The sequence below is a fragment of the Salvia miltiorrhiza genome, unplaced genomic scaffold (assembly GCF_028751815.1).
Source record: "Salvia miltiorrhiza cultivar Shanhuang (shh) unplaced genomic scaffold, IMPLAD_Smil_shh original_scaffold_441:::fragment_1, whole genome shotgun sequence".
NCBI lineage: Eukaryota > Viridiplantae > Streptophyta > Magnoliopsida > Lamiales > Lamiaceae > Salvia > Salvia miltiorrhiza.
In genome coordinates, this window is record NW_026651548.1 from 354051 (window position 1) to 375259 (window position 21209).

Below are 21209 nucleotides of genomic sequence, written 5' to 3' on the forward strand. Positions count from 1 at the left end.
CAAGTTCGGAAAAGTATTTCCGAATGACTGAGAAGTAGTTGTGTCGGACCTGGCCAGTCCACATGGCCAAAATCTCAGTAGTCGTCATATATGGGTCTTTAAACCTATATATTTTAAACCTTCATCTGAAAAGCCAAACGAGTTCAGACTATTAGGTCATTTCGTTTCGACCTTACAGTCAATTCATTTCTATCCTATGGTTATTCATTTTCAATTGTTTGGCAAATTATTGAAACACTTTGCCTAATTGCCATTTTTGATTTGAATAATTGCGATCTACTAGCTGTTGGTAGATTTTTTGTGACCCAAGGACAAACAGATACTCATCAGATTAAATCAGTCAAACACGTATGCTTCAACCCAAGGGTCAAGCACGTAATGCATACAAACAATCTCTTGTGCATTTAGTAGGATCTTATTTGTATATTTCGAAAACGATGATCATTTCGATGTTTTCGTATGCCCCTATGTTGGCTTAGTTATTTTGACTAGTATTAAGTACGGAGACGTGAAACCTTGGGGCGTTCCGTGACTGAGTACTTTTTGTGATGGCTTCGCTAGGTAGCCAGTTCATCATGTGTGGTACTTAAATAGATCTTTGAATCTAGACTTTTATGATGATGTAAAGTCCTCATTGAGGCAATTTTCCTATGTTATATATGGTGACCTTATTGGTCTTTCGCGGCAAGTCATCCCGCTATGTTTTATTTATATATTCGCTTAAGTTTTAGCAAGAGCAGAACTCGATGAGTTAAGGAGTAACCATAGAAATGATAGTATGTCCTTATTGTATTTTAATGCGCTGACAACTTGTGTTTTGACCTAATAGAATGCCGCCAAAACGAGAACAACCAAGAGGAGGGGGCAGGATTCCCCGAAATGAAAGAAGAGGCCCAGAAACAGGGCCAGAACCAGAACCCGAAATAGTTCAACCACCTGTTCAGCCAGAACGACGGATTGAAGAATTATTCTTACGACAGAACCCACCTACCTTCAACGGGACAGGAGACCCGACAGAAGCTGAAACTTGGGTTCGCGCTATTGAACGCATTTTCAATTTCCTGCGTTGCACCGACCAAGAACGTCTGACTTGTATGTCCTTTCAGTTGACTGGGTCAGCTGATTTCTGGTGGGAAGCAAGGATGAAAACGATGACAGCAGAGCAGTTAGAAAACCTGACTTGGGAACAATTCAAAGCCGGTATATATGACAAGTATATACCCAAGAGCTACCGCAAGAAAAAGGAGGCTGAATTTTACAATCTAAAACAAGGGAAGATGTCGGTAACTCAATACGACAGGATGTTCTGCGATATGTCTAGATATGCGCCGGAACAAGTTGACACAGATGAGAAGATGGCTGAAAAGTTTTGTGCCGGACTGAGGCACGAGATTAGGATGGCTTTGGCAAGCCATGGAAGATTGTCTTACACTGAGTCGCTCAGCCGAGCGTTAGTGTAATACCCGGGCTTTTGATGACGTGTTTAATTGCTTAAGTTTGAGTAATTAGGGTTTAGATCCCTTGTTTGATTTACTTTGTAAACAGATGAGGAGTTATATGAAGTTTTCTTATTATTTTAAAGATGTTGAGATGTTCTTTTGATGATGTGAGAATGATGTGGGATTTTATATCCGTATTTGAGTTTGAGTATTCAAATAATTCTAGATAATTATTTGAATGAGAACGGTGAACTCGGAAGTGAAATCTGAGTCCGTTAAGACGTTTTTGAAATTTTTGACTTTTTGACGATGAATAGTAAAATACGGCTATTTCGTCTTTTTGTCGACTTTCAAAATCTTACGTGCAACTCGTCGAGAAATATTCTTAGTTTTTCGATACGAGTCCAATAATGAAAGTTTTTATTTTTGGACGATGAGTGAATAGTAAATCGGGATTTCTCGATAAACGAACCGAGCTCGTTTATCAGAATTTCGAGAACGAGCTTGTATTTTCTATATTTATATAGAATTACGAGTGTAATGAAAGTGAGTAGAGGTTGAGAGGGCGAGTAACGAATAATATGGGTAGTTAGTCGTTAAAACGAGATGAAACGAGATATTTAACGACTAACGGGTTAATATCCTAAATATCTAACCTACCCTACCCCTAACCACCCCCCCAACCGCCCAAACTCACTCACTCACACATATTACACGTTTGTTTCAGCCAAACACTTTTAACTCACACACACAACACCTAAAACACACACTAAACTCACGCATAACACCATTGTTGAGGAGTTGGAGCTTTTGACCTCCGATTTGAGTGCCGAGACGAGCCCCGATCATCTTTTCGATCACGTATTTAAGTAGGTAACATCTCTACCTACGTTTTGATGGTTTTCTTTTCGATTTTCGTCGACGTCGAAAAACGTCGATTCTCGACTTTATTTTGAAACGACGTCGGATCGTCGTGAAATTTTAGTATGTTGTTCTTGGGTAGATGTTGAGCATGTTTAATGAAGGGAGTAAGAACGGAACGAACCGTAGCTATGAAACCCATGAGGGCAGCCCCGTTTTTCACATATTAGCTTGTCTTTCGATTTTTGTTTGATCGTTTTGACTTGATATTTGTGCTTAGGGGTATGCTAGAATCGATATATATTAAATTCGTATTTTTCCAAGCACGAAAATTGTATAAATTTTTAGAGTATGATTATTTAAATTCGTGAAGTTTGAGACGTTGCATAATGAATATTATTGCGTATATGTGTTCTACGATATCACATGAGCATGCTAATTGATTTACAATTTATGGATGATAATTGTTGAACGAAATTAAAACTGGAATTCTGTCAAAATTTTACAGCAGTTTCAAGCTTATGTTTCGATGAGTTTTCATTGCTTGATGGCTCTGAAATTTTAGTATGTTTATCTATGATATGTGTATTTCGTTTCTGCAAAATTTCATGTCTTTTGGATGATGTTTGCTATTTTAAAGATATTTTGAAAAATCCTTGACAGAATCTGTCAACTATTGGTAGACTTCACAAAAACGTTTATATCTATTAATCCATGAAGGATTTTGCATCACCGTTTTTTTTAAACGAAACTATACTTCAATACTTTTCTAAAAACATAAGATTTCGATTTTTATGACCTCTGAAACAGAGCAGTTTATTATTTCAAAAATGCCCTGTTCTGCTGTCATATTTTTCCAACAGTAAAAGTGTATGAGTTTCATTGTTTATTTGGCAGATCATATGAACGTTTTCTCTTGTGAAATTTTAACCAAATCTTCAAGGATACCTTTAGTTTTGGCTGATTAAATTTGATGGAATTTTATTAAGGTTTGCCTTGGTTTCTAATGGCCTAAACAAAATTGGCAGAAACTGTCAATCTTTGACAGCCTGCACTAAAAGAGCAATATCTCCAAAAACCTTTAACCTTTTTGGTTAACTACCATTTTTAGAGTGAACTACACTTCATGAAGTTTTTGAGATCAATTGATATGAGAGTTTATGATTATTGAGTTGGTTGTTATGAATTTTTAAAGATGACACAAAAACAGCAAAACTTTCTAGAAAACAACTTGATTATATTTGTTTTGATGGATGATACGATATGACTAAATGGTGTGAGTTGTGAGAGTTATGATTAACGCACATAAATGTTGGTATCTGACACTCGAACAATTGGTGTCGAGTATAAATGATAGTTTACTGATAAAGAGTTTTGATGATTTTGAATTGTTTGGTTTGCGTTGAAAAGATGTCAAGATGTTAAGTTTTGAGTCGAGAGACGAGTTCACGTAGTGAGATTCACGCGTTGAAATCTCGTGGCTGACATTATATATGAATAGGTCATGCCGAAATTTTTAGTGAAATTAGAATTTGAGCATAGTCAATTCTTGTTGACCCGTGACTCAAATACATGCCTAATGGAAAGTTTAACTTTCTAATCGGTTAATTAGACGAGATGAGAGCGAATAGATCTGCTAAGAAAGTGGACTTTTCGATGTGTTAAATATTTCTTTTAATTGAAGCGCTGCTAATTATAACATAAGGATGTTATAATTAATGAGTAATGACGAGAGATAATAATTGTTATATTGATTAACAATCAAGAGAGATGAACATTAGAGATACTAATGTTTCATAAAAGAGATTAGATTATTAATCGAGGTTTCTTTTATAACTTCTCACCAATTCTTCATAACGATGAAGGTCCTTTTGGGAAGTAACGACTTGAGGGAGAGAGTGACGTTACTCATTGATACAGAGACACAACGAGGTGGGCATTACTTTTACTATACGTATATAGAGATCCCCTGCGTGTCGTAGGCCTCTTATACGAATGAATGCATGAGATGATTTGACTGTTAATTTCAGTTTTATATATATCTATCAAATGAGTTTAATGTTACATTTGAGCAAGTTATTTCGTTACAAAATATTTGAGTTAAAGTTATTTCAAGTATTGTCTTGCCATAAAATGTTTAAATTTTAGTATGATATCTATCTGCTTTGGCTTTGCCAATGATGCAATCGAATTCGGGTCCTGAGCAGTTGATAGCTATCCTGCCAGGACTAGTGTACACCAGTGACCGTGAGTCATCTAGCGGGTTGGCCGGTCAAGTGACCGTGAGAGGTGGCCACCTCTCCGGCACACAGTTTCAGATATGATAGATTACAAAAGAACTTAGTCTGATCAGACGAACTTTAAGAATCACAAATGAACTTAGTAAGCTTGGGCCTTTTTAGCGAAAAACTCCCTTGCTGTACTGTTTATGATGGCATGACAATTTACAGTTTTGAAGCATGTATTTTTATACCTAGGCATACGTGCCCACTGAGTGCTTTTGTACTCAGCCCTGCATATGTTTTCTAAATGTGCAGGTTGAGCTGATGTGATGATGGTGCTGCAATGAGCGGAGTCTCCAGGGTTGTTAATAAATAGTTAACCTGTCTAGAATATGTCTTCATACATATGTCTAGCTACTTTCCGCTGCAAGATGTTGTTGATGTTATAGTATGTTATGTCATACTTTGAGTTTTAAGAGAATGGTTTCATATGATGTATAACTTGATTAATGATATTAATTAAGTTTTATGCTGTCTTTCATAGACTATTTTCAATTGAGTATTAATGAATAAAAATGACGAGTTTTATTAAGATGAGTAAGTTTTACGGCTATAAATGACGCCCCTTTTCTTCCCCTTCTTCTTTAACCCCATCCCTAGTTGTGGATCACTCGGCCTAACTATCCCTAGTTAGGGCGGGCTGTGACAGAGTGGTATCAGAGCGAAGGAAAGCTCTGAATTAGAAGTCTTGAGTTTAGTCTAGAATGAGTCACTAGACTAATAGTTATTAACAACCGTGAGCTCAGCGCACCATCACACCAGGCTCAACGAGGTATGTAAAATTTCAAAGTTTATTTGACGTTAAATTTTGAAGAGCATGATGTTGAGGTTATATGATGAGTTATGATGTTACACTTTAAAGGTGCATAGTTTGAGTTTGAGGATGACAACATGATTAATAATGAGTTATTATGTTGTAAGAGCATATGTTGATGTTACATGATGAATCATGAGAGCGTTTATATCATATGATGTTATATGATTGAGGATGCATAATTATGAGTTATGATGTGATGTATTTGAGATGTTTTGTGATGAGAATTGTTTGAGCAGTTGTGATAAGTCACGATGATTTAGATGAAGGAATCTAATGTCATTGTTAAGAGAGATTTTTTTTACTAAGTAGAAGGATGAAATGAGAACTTAGAGCTAAAGCTTGAGAGAATTAGCAATTGCTTTAAGTACTTGTTGGTTTGAGTTATGAGTTTGAGTTATGAGCTTGAGTATAATAGCATGATTAATGATGAGTTATTAGCATGCTGCAATGAGATATTGTACGATATGTTGAGTTATTTTGTGACGCGAGTTTTGCTCACGCAACCTTAATGGTACTTGAGGAGGTATCATGAGCCATAGTCTTTGGAGATGGCTTTGAGAGAGAATTGTTGAGTTGTCTTACTGAGTCACGATGATTTAGATTAAGGGATCTAATATCATTGTTTAGAGAGATTCCCTACTAAGTAAAGACGGGACGAGATGAGAATTTAGATGTTTTGAGCTTGAGTTTTAAGATAACAGTACTACTTAATATGAGTTTTGCTAAGTTATGTTTTGTTTATTTCTGTTGCTGGAGCCAAGTAGAGTTAGTTCCTAGAGTCACCTTTAAGTTCTCCTTATAGGTTGGCCAGGACTGTTGGCACTGCACGAAAGTGGACTGTTGTGAGATCGAACTCAGGAAAGATCGGATACGAGGACGAGGCGTACAGTATGTGGTACAGAGATACCCTAGCAGATTTTCAAACACATGTTCATAGACTATGAAAGGATGAAAGCCTTATGGTTGTTACTAGACTGGATGGCATCGTGCACCTAGTCCCCGTGCTACCAATTGAGTGGTAGGATTGAGCAAGGAAGAAAGCCACTCAATATGATGGGACATGTCGTCTTGAGCATTGGACCCACAGGAGATGGGATTTGTTACAGATACCCAGATTTTCTATGCGGATCTACTGACCGGATGCCTGTTTTCTACCAGGGACTCTAGAAGAGTGTAGTAGATATCGAGTCGATCCTTGAGTATCAGTTACCAAAGATGATAAAATGATAAACGATAATGAGGACGAGAAGTAGCCGAGGAGGGCTAGAGTTGATGAGGATGAGAAGAGAAGTCGATGTAGGCTAGAGCTAAGGATGATCTTGAGAGTATGCGCGGTACACCCTCGTTTTTGATTAGTTGCAATTACATTGCGATGTATATAACTTACTTAGGAGATACTGGTACTTGAGATTTTGACATGATGATAGATAAGCATGCGAATTTAGTACCCTACTGATGTTAAATAGATGGATGTTCCTAGTGTGCTAAAGTAGCAACTAGATGAGTTAACTGGTAGCAATTACCGTAGGAGGTCCAGACCGAGACATAGTACTATTAATGGTGTCGATTTAGAAGGGACATTACGATAGATACTATGGTTTTTGTAGGGTTTAAATAACCCCTTTATGTAAGCCCTCTAAAAAGAGGCATTCTACTGATGGATATATTAGGTTGACCAGAGTGGTCTTTTTGTTAGCATTTCGTGAGTGCTTATTGCCTTACAGATGAATGTTAAGGTGACCGTGAGGGTTTCCTTAAAGTTGAGTTAGTAAATTGAACTTGAGTTTTGAGGATGCTTAGAGCGTTGGTCGAGTTGAGTTTTCCTTTTGTGATTTCAAAAATGCCTCAAAGATGTCATCAAGAGTGTGATGTGAAGGATAGGCGGGATAATACTCCGCCACCACCACCGCAACATGAGAGGAGAGTCGAAAAATATTGAACTTTCGAAACAAGAGTCTAGAACATAGGACCCTGAGTTTAAGCTTTTAGCTTGCTGGTGTGAACTTAAGTTTTGTTATGTATAGTATGTTGAGGGTTTAGAAGACACAGAATTTCCAAGTTCGGGATAGTATATCCCGTGTGACTGGGGAGTGATTATGTTGGACCTGGCCAGTCCGCATGATCCAAATATCAGTAGACGTGTTTTGGGTTTATAAACCCATGTGTTTCAACTTTCGGTTGAAAAGCCAGATGGGTTCTTACTCTAGGTCATTTTTGTTCGACCTGGTAGTTACTTCATTCTACCCTCTGGTCATTCATTTGAGTCTCTTGAACAATTTGTTTTGATGTCGTTCTAGTGTTGAACCCTTACAACTTTTGAGTTATCCTAGTAGATTCTTTTGATGTATAAGACTAGTGAGAGGCACGTCAGAAGACTTTAACACCCAAGCAACTGGTAAACTACACCTGAGAACAATTCAAGGCTACTCTTGAGAAATATGTACCAAGGAGTACAGTAAGCAGCAAGAGGCTGACTATCGAAGTTTGATGCAAGGAAAGAAATCGGTTGTAGAGTATAACCGAGAATTCTGTGAGCTATCCCGATTTGCTCATCAGAAGATGGATACTGATGATGAGATGTCTGAGTTTTATGTGCCGGTTCAAGGCAGGACTTTAAGGTAGTATTGGGCAAGTTATTGGATGCATCAGTTAGAATCCTGTTTAATACAGGAGCCTCGCATTCTTTAAGTGTTTGAAGCATGTTACCTTCAAACTCGAACCAAAACGAGCTAGTCCCAAGTTGAGAGTAATCACTCCTGTAGGAAGAGCTACTACAGTTTCTCACATGATTTCTAAATTAGAGTTTGAGTTAGGATCACTAAAGATGAAAATAGGAACCTTGCACTTAATGCCTATGTGGAACGTAGACATTATTCTAAGGATGGACTGGTTAGCAGAGAACTTTGCCCCGATTGATTGTAAGAAGAGACAAATAACTTTCCAACCACCTGGGAAGGAACAGACATGTTTTCACGACATTGATAGAAAGAAGAGAATTCCAATCATTTCGGCACTTCAGGCGTCGAAATTGGTAAAGAAGAAAGGAGCACAAGCTTACCTAGTTTACTTGAATGATGAAGGAGAATCAAGTAAAAACTTTGAGGATGTAGTAGTGGTAAGGGAATATAGAGATGTATTTCCCGAGGTCTTACCAGGATTGCCACCAACAAGATAGTTGGAGTTCACTATCGACCTAGAACCTGGATCAGCACTAGTGTCGAAGGCACCCTATAGAATGGCGCCTAAGGAGCTACAAGAGCTGAAGATTCAGCTACAAGAATTGCTCGAGTTAGGTTTTATTAGACGTAGTGTATCCCCGTGGGGAGCACCAGTCTTTTTTTGTCAAAAAAGAAGGATGACACGTTGAGAATGTGCATAGATTATCGAGAGCTGAATAAATTGACACTCAAGAACAAATATCCTTTGCCGAGGATAGATGACTTGTTTGATCAATTACGAGGAGCGAGTTTTTCTTGAAAGTTGACTTGAGATCATAATACCACTAGTTCAAATTTTGACAGGAGGATACACCTAAGACAACTTTTCAAATGAGGTATGAGCACTATGAGTTCATAGTTATGCCATTCGGTTTGACGAAGGCACCAGTAGTTTTCATGGATCACATGAATCGAGTGTTCCATCAATAACTGGATAAATTTATCCTAGTTTTCATAGATGATATTCTCATCTATTCGAAGAATGAGCAGGAGCGCCAAAACATTTGAGAACGATGTTGGAAACGCTAAGAGTTGAGAAGCTTTTTGCCAAATTCACCAAGTGCGAGTTTTGGTTGAACGAAGTAACTTTTCTAGGACATATTGTATCATCCGAAAGAATTAAAGTTGACCCCGTCAAGGTACAAGTTGTACATGAGTGGAGATCACCAACTATGCCTAACGAGATTCGCAACTTTTTAGGTTTAGCAGGATACTATCAGAGGTTTATTAAAGGATTTTCCATGATAGCAAGACCGAGAAAAGAAGTTAAGTACAATTGGAAAGAGGAGTGTAAAGAGAGTTTTTAAGAGCTTAAAGGAAATTGACTACAGCACCAGTGCTGATAGTCCTAGAAATGGATAAAGAGTATACCATCTACGCAGATGCGTTAGAGAGTGGGCTAGGATGTGTTTTGATGCAAGAAGGAAGAGTTATAGTCTATGCATCACGACAACTTAGACCCCACGAGATAAATTATCCAACGCATGATTTAGAGCTTGCAGCCGTTGTGCATGCCCTGAAAATTTGGAGACATCATCTCTACGGAGTTAGATGTGAGATTTTCACGAACCACAAAACTTTGAAATACTTTTTCGAGCATAAGGATATTAACATGAGGCAAAGGAGATGGCTCGAATTAGTAAAGGATATTAACTGCGACATTAATTATCACCCTGGCAAGGCCAATGTAGTAGCCGATGCATTGAGCCGAAAGGTCTCGTCAAAGTTAGGATGTCTTCTCACGAGAGAGGATGAGCTTATAAAGGACTTTGACAACATGAGGATAGAGATGATAAAACCACCAGAGACGATAGCGAGTATTGTTGCGACGATGCCTAGTTTGAGGAAAATGGTGATTGAAGCACAAGGAAAGATGAGACAATGAACAAGTTACGAGAAAGGATAAGAGCAGGAGATCTCAAGAGTTACAAAAAAAAAAAAAAACATCAGACAATGCTATCTTATTTGAGGGGAGAAGATGCATTCCCCGCGATGATGAACTTAAGAATACGATCATGAGTGAGACTCATGACACGCCTTACACCGCCCACCCAGGAGGCACAAAGATGTATCAGGTTGTGAAAAATAGATTTTTGTGGGACGGAATGAAATGAGACATAGCTTCGTTTGTAGAACGATGCTTAGCTTGTCAGCAAGTGAAAGCATTACACCAACGACCCTATGGGAAGTTAAAACCGTTGGAGATTCCCAAGTGGAAATGGGATCACATAGAGATGGATTTTGTGACAACTTTACCCAAAAGTCAAAGAGGAAATACAACAATTTGGGTGATTGTAGATCGACTAACAAAATCTGCCCATTACATACCGATCCTAATCGCGTATAGACCAGATAAGTTAGCACAATTGTACGTTCGTGAGATTATAAGATTGCTTTGAGTACCGATGTAGATCACCTCAGAGAGAGATCAAAAAAAAAAATATTACATCACGTTTTTGGATGAGTTACAAAAAGAGTTGGGTACAAGGATGAATTTTAGCATAGCAGACGATAGAAGATATGATAAGAACTACTATCCTTGATAGAGGAGTACATTGGGAGAATGTGTTGCCACTAATTGAGTTTGCCTATAAGATGTGAGACAAAGTTTCGAGATAGGAGACAAAGTTTTCTTGAAGGTTTCACCCTCAAAGGGGATGAATAGATTTGGAGTTAAAGGACAGCTTAGACCCAGAGTTATAAGTCCTTACGAGATACAGCAAAAGATAGGTCCAATAGCGTACAGGTTGGCTTTGCCACCTAGCTTTGGAAACGTGCATAACGTGTTTCACGTGTCATATTTGAGAAGATATATTTTCGACCCAAACCATGAGGTTTACTAAGAAGAAATGATCTTAGAACCAGACTTTAGTTATGAAGAGAGACCTCAGATGATGCTAGATCATAAAATTCGGCAATTGAGTAATAAGTCGATTGCATTGGATAAGGTCCAATGGAGATATGATAGTTACAAAGAAGTGGAAAGAGAGCTTGAGGATAAGATGTGAGAGAAGTACCTGAAACATTTACAAGAGGTACAAATTTCGGGACGAAATTTATTTTAAGGGGGAAGGTATGTAATACCCGGGCTTTTGATGACGTGTTTAATTGCTTAAGTTTGAGTAATTAGGGTTTAGATCCCTTGTTTGATTTACTTTGTAAACAGATGAGGAGTTATATGAAGTTTTCTTATTATTTTAAAGATGTTGAGATGTTCTTTTGATGATGTGAGAATGATGTGGGATTTTATATCCGTATTTGAGTTTGAGTATTCAAATAATTCTAGATAATTATTTGAATGAGAACGGTGAACTCGGAAGTGAAATCTGAGTCCGTTAAGACGTTTTTGAAATTTTTGACTTTTTGACGATGAATAGTAAAATACGGCTATTTCGTCTTTTTGTCGACTTTCAAAATCTTACGTGCAACTCGTCGAGAAATATTCTTAGTTTTTCGATACGAGTCCAATAATGAAAGTTTTTATTTTTGGACGATGAGTGAATAGTAAACCGGGATTTCTCGATAAACGAACCGAGCTCGTTTATCAGAATTTCGAGAACGAGCTTGTATTTTCTATATTTATATAGAATTACGAGTGTAATGAAAGTGAGTAGAGGTTGAGAGGGCGAGTAACGAATAATATGGGTAGTTAGTCGTTAAAACGAGATGAAACGAGATATTTAACGACTAACGGGTTAATATCCTAAATATCTAACCTACCCTACCCCTAACCACCCCCCCAACCGCCCAAACTCACTCACTCACACATATTACACGTTTGTTTCAGCCAAACACTTTTAACTCACACACACAACACCTAAAACACACACTAAACTCACGCATAACACCATTGTTGAGGAGTTGGAGCTTTTGACCTCCGATTTGAGTGCCGAGACGAGCCCCGATCATCTTTTCGATCACGTATTTAAGTAGGTAACATCTCTACCTACGTTTTGATGGTTTTCTTTTCGATTTTCGTCGACGTCGAAAAACGTCGATTCTCGACTTTATTTTGAAACGACGTCGGATCGTCGTGAAATTTTAGTATGTTGTTCTTGGGTAGATGTTGAGCATGTTTAATGAAGGGAGTAAGAACGGAACGAACCGTAGCTATGAAACCCATGAGGGCAGCCCCGTTTTTCACATATTAGCTTGTCTTTCGATTTTTGTTTGATCGTTTTGACTTGATATTTGTGCTTAGGGGTATGCTAGAATCGATATATATTAAATTCGTATTTTTCCAAGCACGAAAATTGTATAAATTTTTAGAGTATGATTATTTAAATTCGTGAAGTTTGAGACGTTGCATAATGAATATTATTGCGTATATGTGTTCTACGATATCACATGAGCATGCTAATTGATTTACAATTTATGGATGATAATTGTTGAACGAAATTAAAACTGGAATTCTGTCAAAATTTTACAGCAGTTTCAAGCTTATGTTTCGATGAGTTTTCATTGCTTGATGGCTCTGAAATTTTAGTATGTTTATCTATGATATGTGTATTTCGTTTCTGCAAAATTTCATGTCTTTTGGATGATGTTTGCTATTTTAAAGATATTTTGAAAAATCCTTGACAGAATCTGTCAACTATTGGTAGACTTCACAAAAACGTTTATATCTATTAATCCATGAAGGATTTTGCATCACCGTTTTTTTTAAACGAAACTATACTTCAATACTTTTCTAAAAACATAAGATTTCGATTTTTATGACCTCTGAAACAGAGCAGTTTATTATTTCAAAAATGCCCTGTTCTGCTGTCATATTTTTCCAACAGTAAAAGTGTATGAGTTTCATTGTTTATTTGGCAGATCATATGAACGTTTTCTCTTGTGAAATTTTAACCAAATCTTCAAGGATACCTTTAGTTTTGGCTGATTAAATTTGATGGAATTTTATTAAGGTTTGCCTTGGTTTCTAATGGCCTAAACAAAATTGGCAGAAACTGTCAATCTTTGACAGCCTGCACTAAAAGAGCAATATCTCCAAAAACCTTTAACCTTTTTGGTTAACTACCATTTTTAGAGTGAACTACACTTCATGAAGTTTTTGAGATCAATTGATATGAGAGTTTATGATTATTGAGTTGGTTGTTATGAATTTTTAAAGATGACACAAAAACAGCAAAACTTTCTAGAAAACAACTTGATTATATTTGTTTTGATGGATGATACGATATGACTAAATGGTGTGAGTTGTGAGAGTTATGATTAACGCACATAAATGTTGGTATCTGACACTCGAACAATTGGTGTCGAGTATAAATGATAGTTTACTGATAAAGAGTTTTGATGATTTTGAATTGTTTGGTTTGCGTTGAAAAGATGTCAAGATGTTAAGTTTTGAGTCGAGAGACGAGTTCACGTAGTGAGATTCACGCGTTGAAATCTCGTGGCTGACATTATATATGAATAGGTCATGCCGAAATTTTTAGTGAAATTAGAATTTGAGCATAGTCAATTCTTGTTGACCCGTGACTCAAATACATGCCTAATGGAAAGTTTAACTTTCTAATCGGTTAATTAGACGAGATGAGAGCGAATAGATCTGCTAAGAAAGTGGACTTTTCGATGTGTTAAATATTTCTTTTAATTGAAGCGCTGCTAATTATAACATAAGGATGTTATAATTAATGAGTAATGACGAGAGATAATAATTGTTATATTGATTAACAATCAAGAGAGATGAACATTAGAGATACTAATGTTTCATAAAAGAGATTAGATTATTAATCGAGGTTTCTTTTATAACTTCTCACCAATTCTTCATAACGATGAAGGTCCTTTTGGGAAGTAACGACTTGAGGGAGAGAGTGACGTTACTCATTGATACAGAGACACAACGAGGTGGGCATTACTTTTACTATACGTATATAGAGATCCCCTGCGTGTCGTAGGCCTCTTATACGAATGAATGCATGAGATGATTTGACTGTTAATTTCAGTTTTATATATATCTATCAAATGAGTTTAATGTTACATTTGAGCAAGTTATTTCGTTACAAAATATTTGAGTTAAAGTTATTTCAAGTATTGTCTTGCCATAAAATGTTTAAATTTTAGTATGATATCTATCTGCTTTGGCTTTGCCAATGATGCAATCGAATTCGGGTCCTGAGCAGTTGATAGCTATCCTGCCAGGACTAGTGTACACCAGTGACCGTGAGTCATCTAGCGGGTTGGCCGGTCAAGTGACCGTGAGAGGTGGCCACCTCTCCGGCACACAGTTTCAGATATGATAGATTACAAAAGAACTTAGTCTGATCAGACGAACTTTAAGAATCACAAATGAACTTAGTAAGCTTGGGCCTTTTTAGCGAAAAACTCCCTTGCTGTACTGTTTATGATGGCATGACAATTTACAGTTTTGAAGCATGTATTTTTATACCTAGGCATACGTGCCCACTGAGTGCTTTTGTACTCAGCCCTGCATATGTTTTCTAAATGTGTAGGTTGAGCTGATGTGATGATGGTGCTGCAATGAGCGGAGTCTCCAGGGTTGTTAATAAATAGTTAACCTGTCTAGAATATGTCTTCATACATATGTCTAGCTACTTTCCGCTGCAAGATGTTGTTGATGTTATAGTATGTTATGTCATACTTTGAGTTTTAAGAGAATGGTTTCATATGATGTATAACTTGATTAATGATATTAATTAAGTTTTATGCTGTCTTTCATAGACTGTTTTCAATTGAGTATTAATGAATAAAAATGACGAGTTTTATTAAGATGAGTAAGTTTTACGGCTATAAATGACGCCCCTTTTCTTCCCCTTCTTCTTTAACCCCATCCCTAGTTGTGGATCACTCGGCCTAACTATCCCTAGTTAGGGCGGGCTGTGACAGTTAGACATTGAGGCAGCCATGCCTGGAGAAAGACTTGCAATTGTACCTGCGCCAGCACCTCCACAGGATCAAAATCATAATCAGAATTTTAACGGAAAAAGGAGATGGGACAACAGTAAACCGAACCAAGGCGAGAAGAGGCCATGGCAGGGACGGGTCTTCCAGTCACAGGGCTATGGAGGCCAGAGTGCACCGAAACAGATGGGAAATAACCAACAGAGAGCCCCACATTGCCCCAAATGTAACAAAAATCATGTGGGAATCTGTAATGCCGGCAGTGATAGTTGTTATATCTGTAACCAGAAGGGGCACTATGCAAACCGGTGCCCGAATAAGCAACATGGAACGGGTTCAAGACCAAACCCACCTATCCAGGCTCCACATCTGCGAGCAATCCAAGCTTTGCCCCAACCATACCCAAGGCAGCAACCACAGTATCAGCAGCCACAGCAGCACCAACAGCTACCGTACCAACCACAACCTCAACAACAGTATCAGCAACAGGCCACCAACAACAGCAGCGACAACAGAAACAACATGAAAAGCCTCGTCATGCTAGAGCTTATGCTATGAGGCAGAAGCAGCCCGAGAACAACCAGGGAAACCTGGCAGGTATGGGCATGCTACTCAATACTCCTGTTGTACTTCTATTTGATACGGGCGCATCGCATACTTTCATTTCAAGTACATGTGTCGACACCTTAAAACTTAAAATGGAAAGAGCTGACCAGGAGTTGAGTATATCATCACCTATAGGAGGGATGACGACAGTAGACCATGTGTGCTTGAACCTAGAACTGAACATAGGGTCACTCAAGATTGTAGTGAACAGCTCGTATGTTATACCGATGGGAGATGTGGACATAATCCTAGGAATGGACTGGCTAGCCGAGAACTATGCCACCATCCTTTGTAACAAAAGACGGATATTCTTCCGATCCCCAGGAAGGGAGCCGTCACATTTCCACGGAATTAGTATGGGAAGAAGAAAGATGATCATCTCCGCCCTCCAAGCAACGAAAATGATGAATAAGGGATACCCAGCTTACCTCGTATACTTGCACGGAGAACTGGGAACTGAAAGGAGCATAGAAGATGTAGCAATTGTACGGGACTTTTCAGATGTATTTCCAGAGATTCTGCCAGGGCCACCACCGGACAGACCAATTGAGTTTACCATTGATTTGGAGCCCGGGGCAGCTCCCATTTCGAAGGCACCATACCGAATGGCTCCTAAAGAGTTGGAAGAACTCAAGATACAACTGCAAGAACTTTTGGAACTTGGATTCATTAGACCAAGTGTATCACCTTGGGGTGCACCCGTACTTTTCATGAAGAAAAAGGATGGCACATTGCGAATGTGCATAGACTATAGGGAACTGAACAAAGTGACACTGAAGAACAAATATCCTTTACCAAGGATAGATGACCTCTTCGACCAGCTCAAGGGAGCAAGCGTGTTCTCAAAGATTGATTTGCGGTCTGGTTATCACCAGCTGAAGATTCGACCAGAAGACGTACCTAAGACAGCATTTCGAACTAGGTATGGTCACTACGAATTTGTAGTTGTGCCATTCGGGCTAACCAATGCGCCAGCTGTGTTCATGGACCTCATGAATCGAGTATTCCATCCGTACTTAGACAAATTTGTCTTGGTATTCATAGATGACATTCTGATCTACTCGAAGAACGAGAAAGACCATGAGGAACATCTGAGAATTGTCCTAGAAACGTTGAGGACGGAGCGCCTTTATGCCAAATTCAGCAAGTGCGAGTTTTGGCTCAGCGAAGTCACGTTTTTAGGACATATTGTGTCATCAGAAGGGATTAAAGTGGACCCTGAGAAAGTGCAAGCGGTGCGCGAATGGAGATCGCCTACTAACCCTAATGAGATAAGAAGTTTCTTAGGATTGGCAGGTTACTATCGGAGGTTTATGGAAGGATTTTCCAAAATTGCAAGGCCAATGACGCAACTACTCAGGAAGGGAATAAAATTTTCTTGGACAGAGGAGTGCGAGAAGAGCTTCCAAGAACTCAAGGAAAAGTTGACTACGGCACCAGTGTTAGCCGTCCCAGCAGCTGACAAGGAATATGTGATCTACACAGACGCGTCCAAAAATGGACTTGGTTGTGTGCTGATGCAAGAAGGAAGAGTGATAGCATATGCGTCACGACAGCTTAGGCCACATGAACTGAATTACCCGACTCATGATCTGGAGTTAGCTGCAGTGGTGCATGCGCTGAAGATTTGGAGACACCACCTATATGGAGTTAGGTGTGAGATATTCACAGACCACAAAAGCCTGAAATACTTTTTCGAGCAAAAGGACCTTAATATGAGACAAAGGAGATGGCTCGAACTAGTGAAGGATTATGATTGCGGTATTAACTACCACCCGGGTAAGGCCAATGTAGTAGCTGATGCATTGAGCCGTAAAACTCAATCTAGGTTGGGATGTCTCGTCACCCAAAAGAATGAGCTCATCAAAGAGTTTGGAAAAATGAGCATAGAAGTGGTTAAACCACCAGGGACGATAGCAAGCGTTGTTGCAACAATACCTAGCTTGAGAAAGATGATTGTAGAAGCACAAAGAAAAGACGAGAAAATGGAGAAACTACGGGAAGCAGTAAGGAAAGGAGGAGTCAAGAATTATCAAGAAGCAGCAGATAATGCTATCCTCTTTGAGGGAAGAATATGCATTCCCCACGATGATGAGCTTAACGATCAAATCATGAGTGAGGCTCACGATACCCCTTATACTGCCCACCCAGGGAAAACTAAGATGTATCAGGACCTAAAGAAACACTTTTGGTGGGAAGGCATGAAGAGAGACATAGCGTCATTTGTGGAGAAATGCCTGGCATGCCAACAGGTGAAGGCCTTACACCAAAGGCCATATGGAAAACTACAACCGTTGGAAATCCCAGAATGGAAGTGGGAGCACATAGCAATGGATTTTGTGACCAGTTTGCCCAAAACAAAGAAAGGAAACACTGCCATTTGGGTAATAGTGGATCGACTTACAAAATGTGCTCATTTTATACCAATACCGATCACACATGGGTCAGACAAGTTAGCTAAGTTATATGTTCGAGAGATTGTACGCTTACACGGTGTACCCTTGTCAATCACTTCAGACCGAGACTCAAAATTCACATCTAGATTTTGGACAAGCTTACAGAAAGAGTTAGGCACGAGGTTAAATTTCAGCACCGCCTTCCACCCGCAGACAGATGGGCAGTCTGAAAGGACAATTCAGACCCTCGAAGATATGTTGAGAACAGTGGTGTTAGACAGGGGTGGAAGTTGGGAAGCAGTGCTGCCGTTGATTGAATTTGCCTATAATAACAGTTACCAGGCGACTATCGATATGGCACCATATGAGGCATTATATGGAAGAAAATGTAGATCACCGCTTTATTGGGATGAAGTGGGTGAGAGAAAAGTTTTAGGACCAGACATGGTCAATGAGATGGTTGAGATAGTCCGCCAAATCAGAGGGCGAATAAAGGAGGCGCAAGATAGACAGAAATCTTACGCTGATGCACGCCGAACCGAATTACAGTTTGAAATAGGAGACAAGGTCTTCCTAAAGGTATCTCCTACCAAGGGGATAACTAGGTTTGGTGTCAAGGGAAAACTTAGGCCCCGATTCGTAGGACCTTATGAGATTTTGGAGAGAATAGGCCCAGTAGCCTATAGGTTGGCGTTACCGCCAAGCTTTGGAAACGTTCACAATGTTTTCCACGTATCACAACTCAGAAAATACGTTTTCGATCCAAAGCACATAATCCACCAAGAAGAGATGATCCTTTGCCCAGACTTGAGCTATGAAGAGAGACCAGAGGCCATTCTAGATCGAAAAGTACAACAACTCAGGAATAAGGCAATCACATCAGTGAAAGTCTTATGGAGACACCACGGACAAGAGGAAGCCACGTGGGAGCTTGAAGACAAAATGAAGGAGAAATACCCCGAACTGTTTTAGAAGAAATATGCAAATTTCGGGACGAAATTTTTGTTAAGAGGGGTAGTATGTAGTGACCCGCTCTTTTATATATTTTAAATCCAGTAATGAGTGTTTATTTTTGTTCATCAGTAAATGAAAACGGTTATTATCCTGATATGAATTCAGCTTATGATCCTGAATTCATATTATTAAAGCAGTCAATGATATTATTTCAGAGTTATAACTGACTTAGCAAAGTCACGTTATTATTTTTAAGCGAGATGGAATTAGATTTTATTTTTACTCAAGTCGTGGATTATTTCTGACTCGTGAGTTAATTAAATCTGCGGATTTAATTTAAATATTAAAAAAACAAACGAATTAAATCTACGGATTTAATTTAGATTCATTTTATAACTTATCGATTTTAGCGAGATATCACATGTCGAAATCGAGATTTATTTAAATAAACAGTACCAAGCAGATATGAGCACGCGATCCACTTTACAGTTACAGAATCACCGAGACATAGAAAATACATCATTAATCCTATACTATATATTTTTTTCTTCTTTCTTTTTCTTTCCACTACCTTTGCTCCCCACATCATTTTGCCACCAACTCCACTTCATTTTGCCACCATTACAACGCCAATAATTCCTTCATCCTCCACTTAGCTCTCCACTCCACCAAACTTCCCACTTACTCCCTCCATGTCCTTTAACATTTCAGTCAGTAAACTCCCTTCACTCATTTCCTTTGACACCAGAAACCAGAAAATTTGAAGGAAAGAGATAGAGTTTGTAAAACTGCTGCCAACTTCAAAGGAGGTAAGTCTTGGCTAAATTTTCCCCAATTCCTCCTTTATTCACCTGCATTTATTAAAACAACAGCACCTTCAAATTCATTTCAGTTATTTCACACTTCATTCGATTCAACAACAAGCAATCAATTCGATCACATTCGAGGTATTTACTGAGCTCAATATGCTATGTCCTATAATGCATATTCTCCATCCAAGTATGATCAGTATACACATGAAAATAGGCTCCACAGTTTAATAAGAAAGGATACACCCTAGCTCGTGATCGGACAATTTTAGCTATGACATCCTCACACTGTTAGATGTTAGCACTGACTTTTCTCACTCAACTGAATCAATATGCATACTCCTCGACACCAATCGCGTAAACGAAAACAAACGAGACTAGAGAACTTAGCTTTAGGATGAGTGGTACTGGACTGTCGGAGCTCTGCGACTCACGGCGACGGCGGCTCCGGAAGAGGCGACTGCCGGACTCTTGCTGTTAACAACAGCGGCTGGCGGCGCTCCCAGGCGGCGGCGTCGAGCGGTGAAGGGTAGAAGACTCCCGACCTCAGCGGCGAATCTCGCCGATTCTGGAGTGCAGCGGCACGGCGAAGTCGGCCTTCCAGTAGCAGCAGCGGCGTCGGGGCTCGGGGAATCGACGGAGGCGTCGAACTTTTACCTGCTCACTGGAGGAACGCAGCAGCAACGACGAGATTGAGAGTGGGCTGAGGGGACTAGTGCTCGACCAGAACTGAGTTCAGAGAGGAGAGGTCGACAGACGAAGGAGGGGCGGCCTCACTCACCGACAACGGCCGTTCGCCGGATTTCGAAAGTGGAGGTGGCAGATTCAGATGATGGAGAAATTAGGGCTTCTTCTTCGTTCCTTCAATAGATTCGAGGGAGAGATGAACGTTTGAAGCCGAGAGGAGATGGGCGAAGGGAGTGTCCGAGTCAGGCAGAGCAACGACCGGCGACCGTTCGCCGTCCTTCCATGGGCAGCGGCGACGGCGGCGATTTCTAAATTGGGAGGGGAGAGTGACAGCTCTGTTTTGGAGAGGATAAGAAGGACGTTGAGGGATTGACGTTGACGAGGAGAAGCGGCGAAGCGTCGACCTCGACGGGCTCCGGAGCTGCGGCGGCAGGCGCCTCGGCTGAGGCCGGTTAGAGGCGGAGCGAGAGGGAGAAATAGAGAGAGAAGGGCGTCTGCTTTGAGAAGAAAAAAAAAAGGGGGGTCGTCTGTTTTGGTGAAGAGAGAGAGACCGATAGTGAGAGAGAGAGAAATGGGCTTTGACTTTATTTGTTGTTTTGATTTGTATGGGCTTTATTTAATATTTGGGCCGAAAATTGGGCCTTTTATTTATTTTCTTTGGGCCTTGTTGTATTTATTTTCATGTAGGCCTTTATTGTGTCTCTTTGGGCCGAGTTTACTAATGAAAGCCCAACTGCATTCTATTTTAATTGGGCTTTAGTTTAATTCATTGGG

At 39.5% G+C, this 21209-nt stretch overlaps 2 long non-coding RNA genes across 2 annotated transcripts; both read left to right on the forward strand.

The window, feature by feature from the left end:
- Window positions 1–4163: 4163 nt before the first annotated feature.
- LOC131004606 (uncharacterized) lies at window positions 4164–5049 on the forward strand. Its single transcript, XR_009095074.1, has 2 exons — window positions 4164–4232; window positions 4838–5049. It is a non-coding gene; the product is annotated as an uncharacterized LOC131004606 (long non-coding RNA).
- An 8851-nt stretch (window positions 5050–13900) lies between these two features.
- Window positions 13901–14848, forward strand: LOC131004607 (uncharacterized). Its single transcript, XR_009095075.1, has 2 exons — window positions 13901–13969; window positions 14575–14848. It is a non-coding gene; the product is annotated as an uncharacterized LOC131004607 (long non-coding RNA).
- Window positions 14849–21209: the final 6361 nt, after the last annotated feature.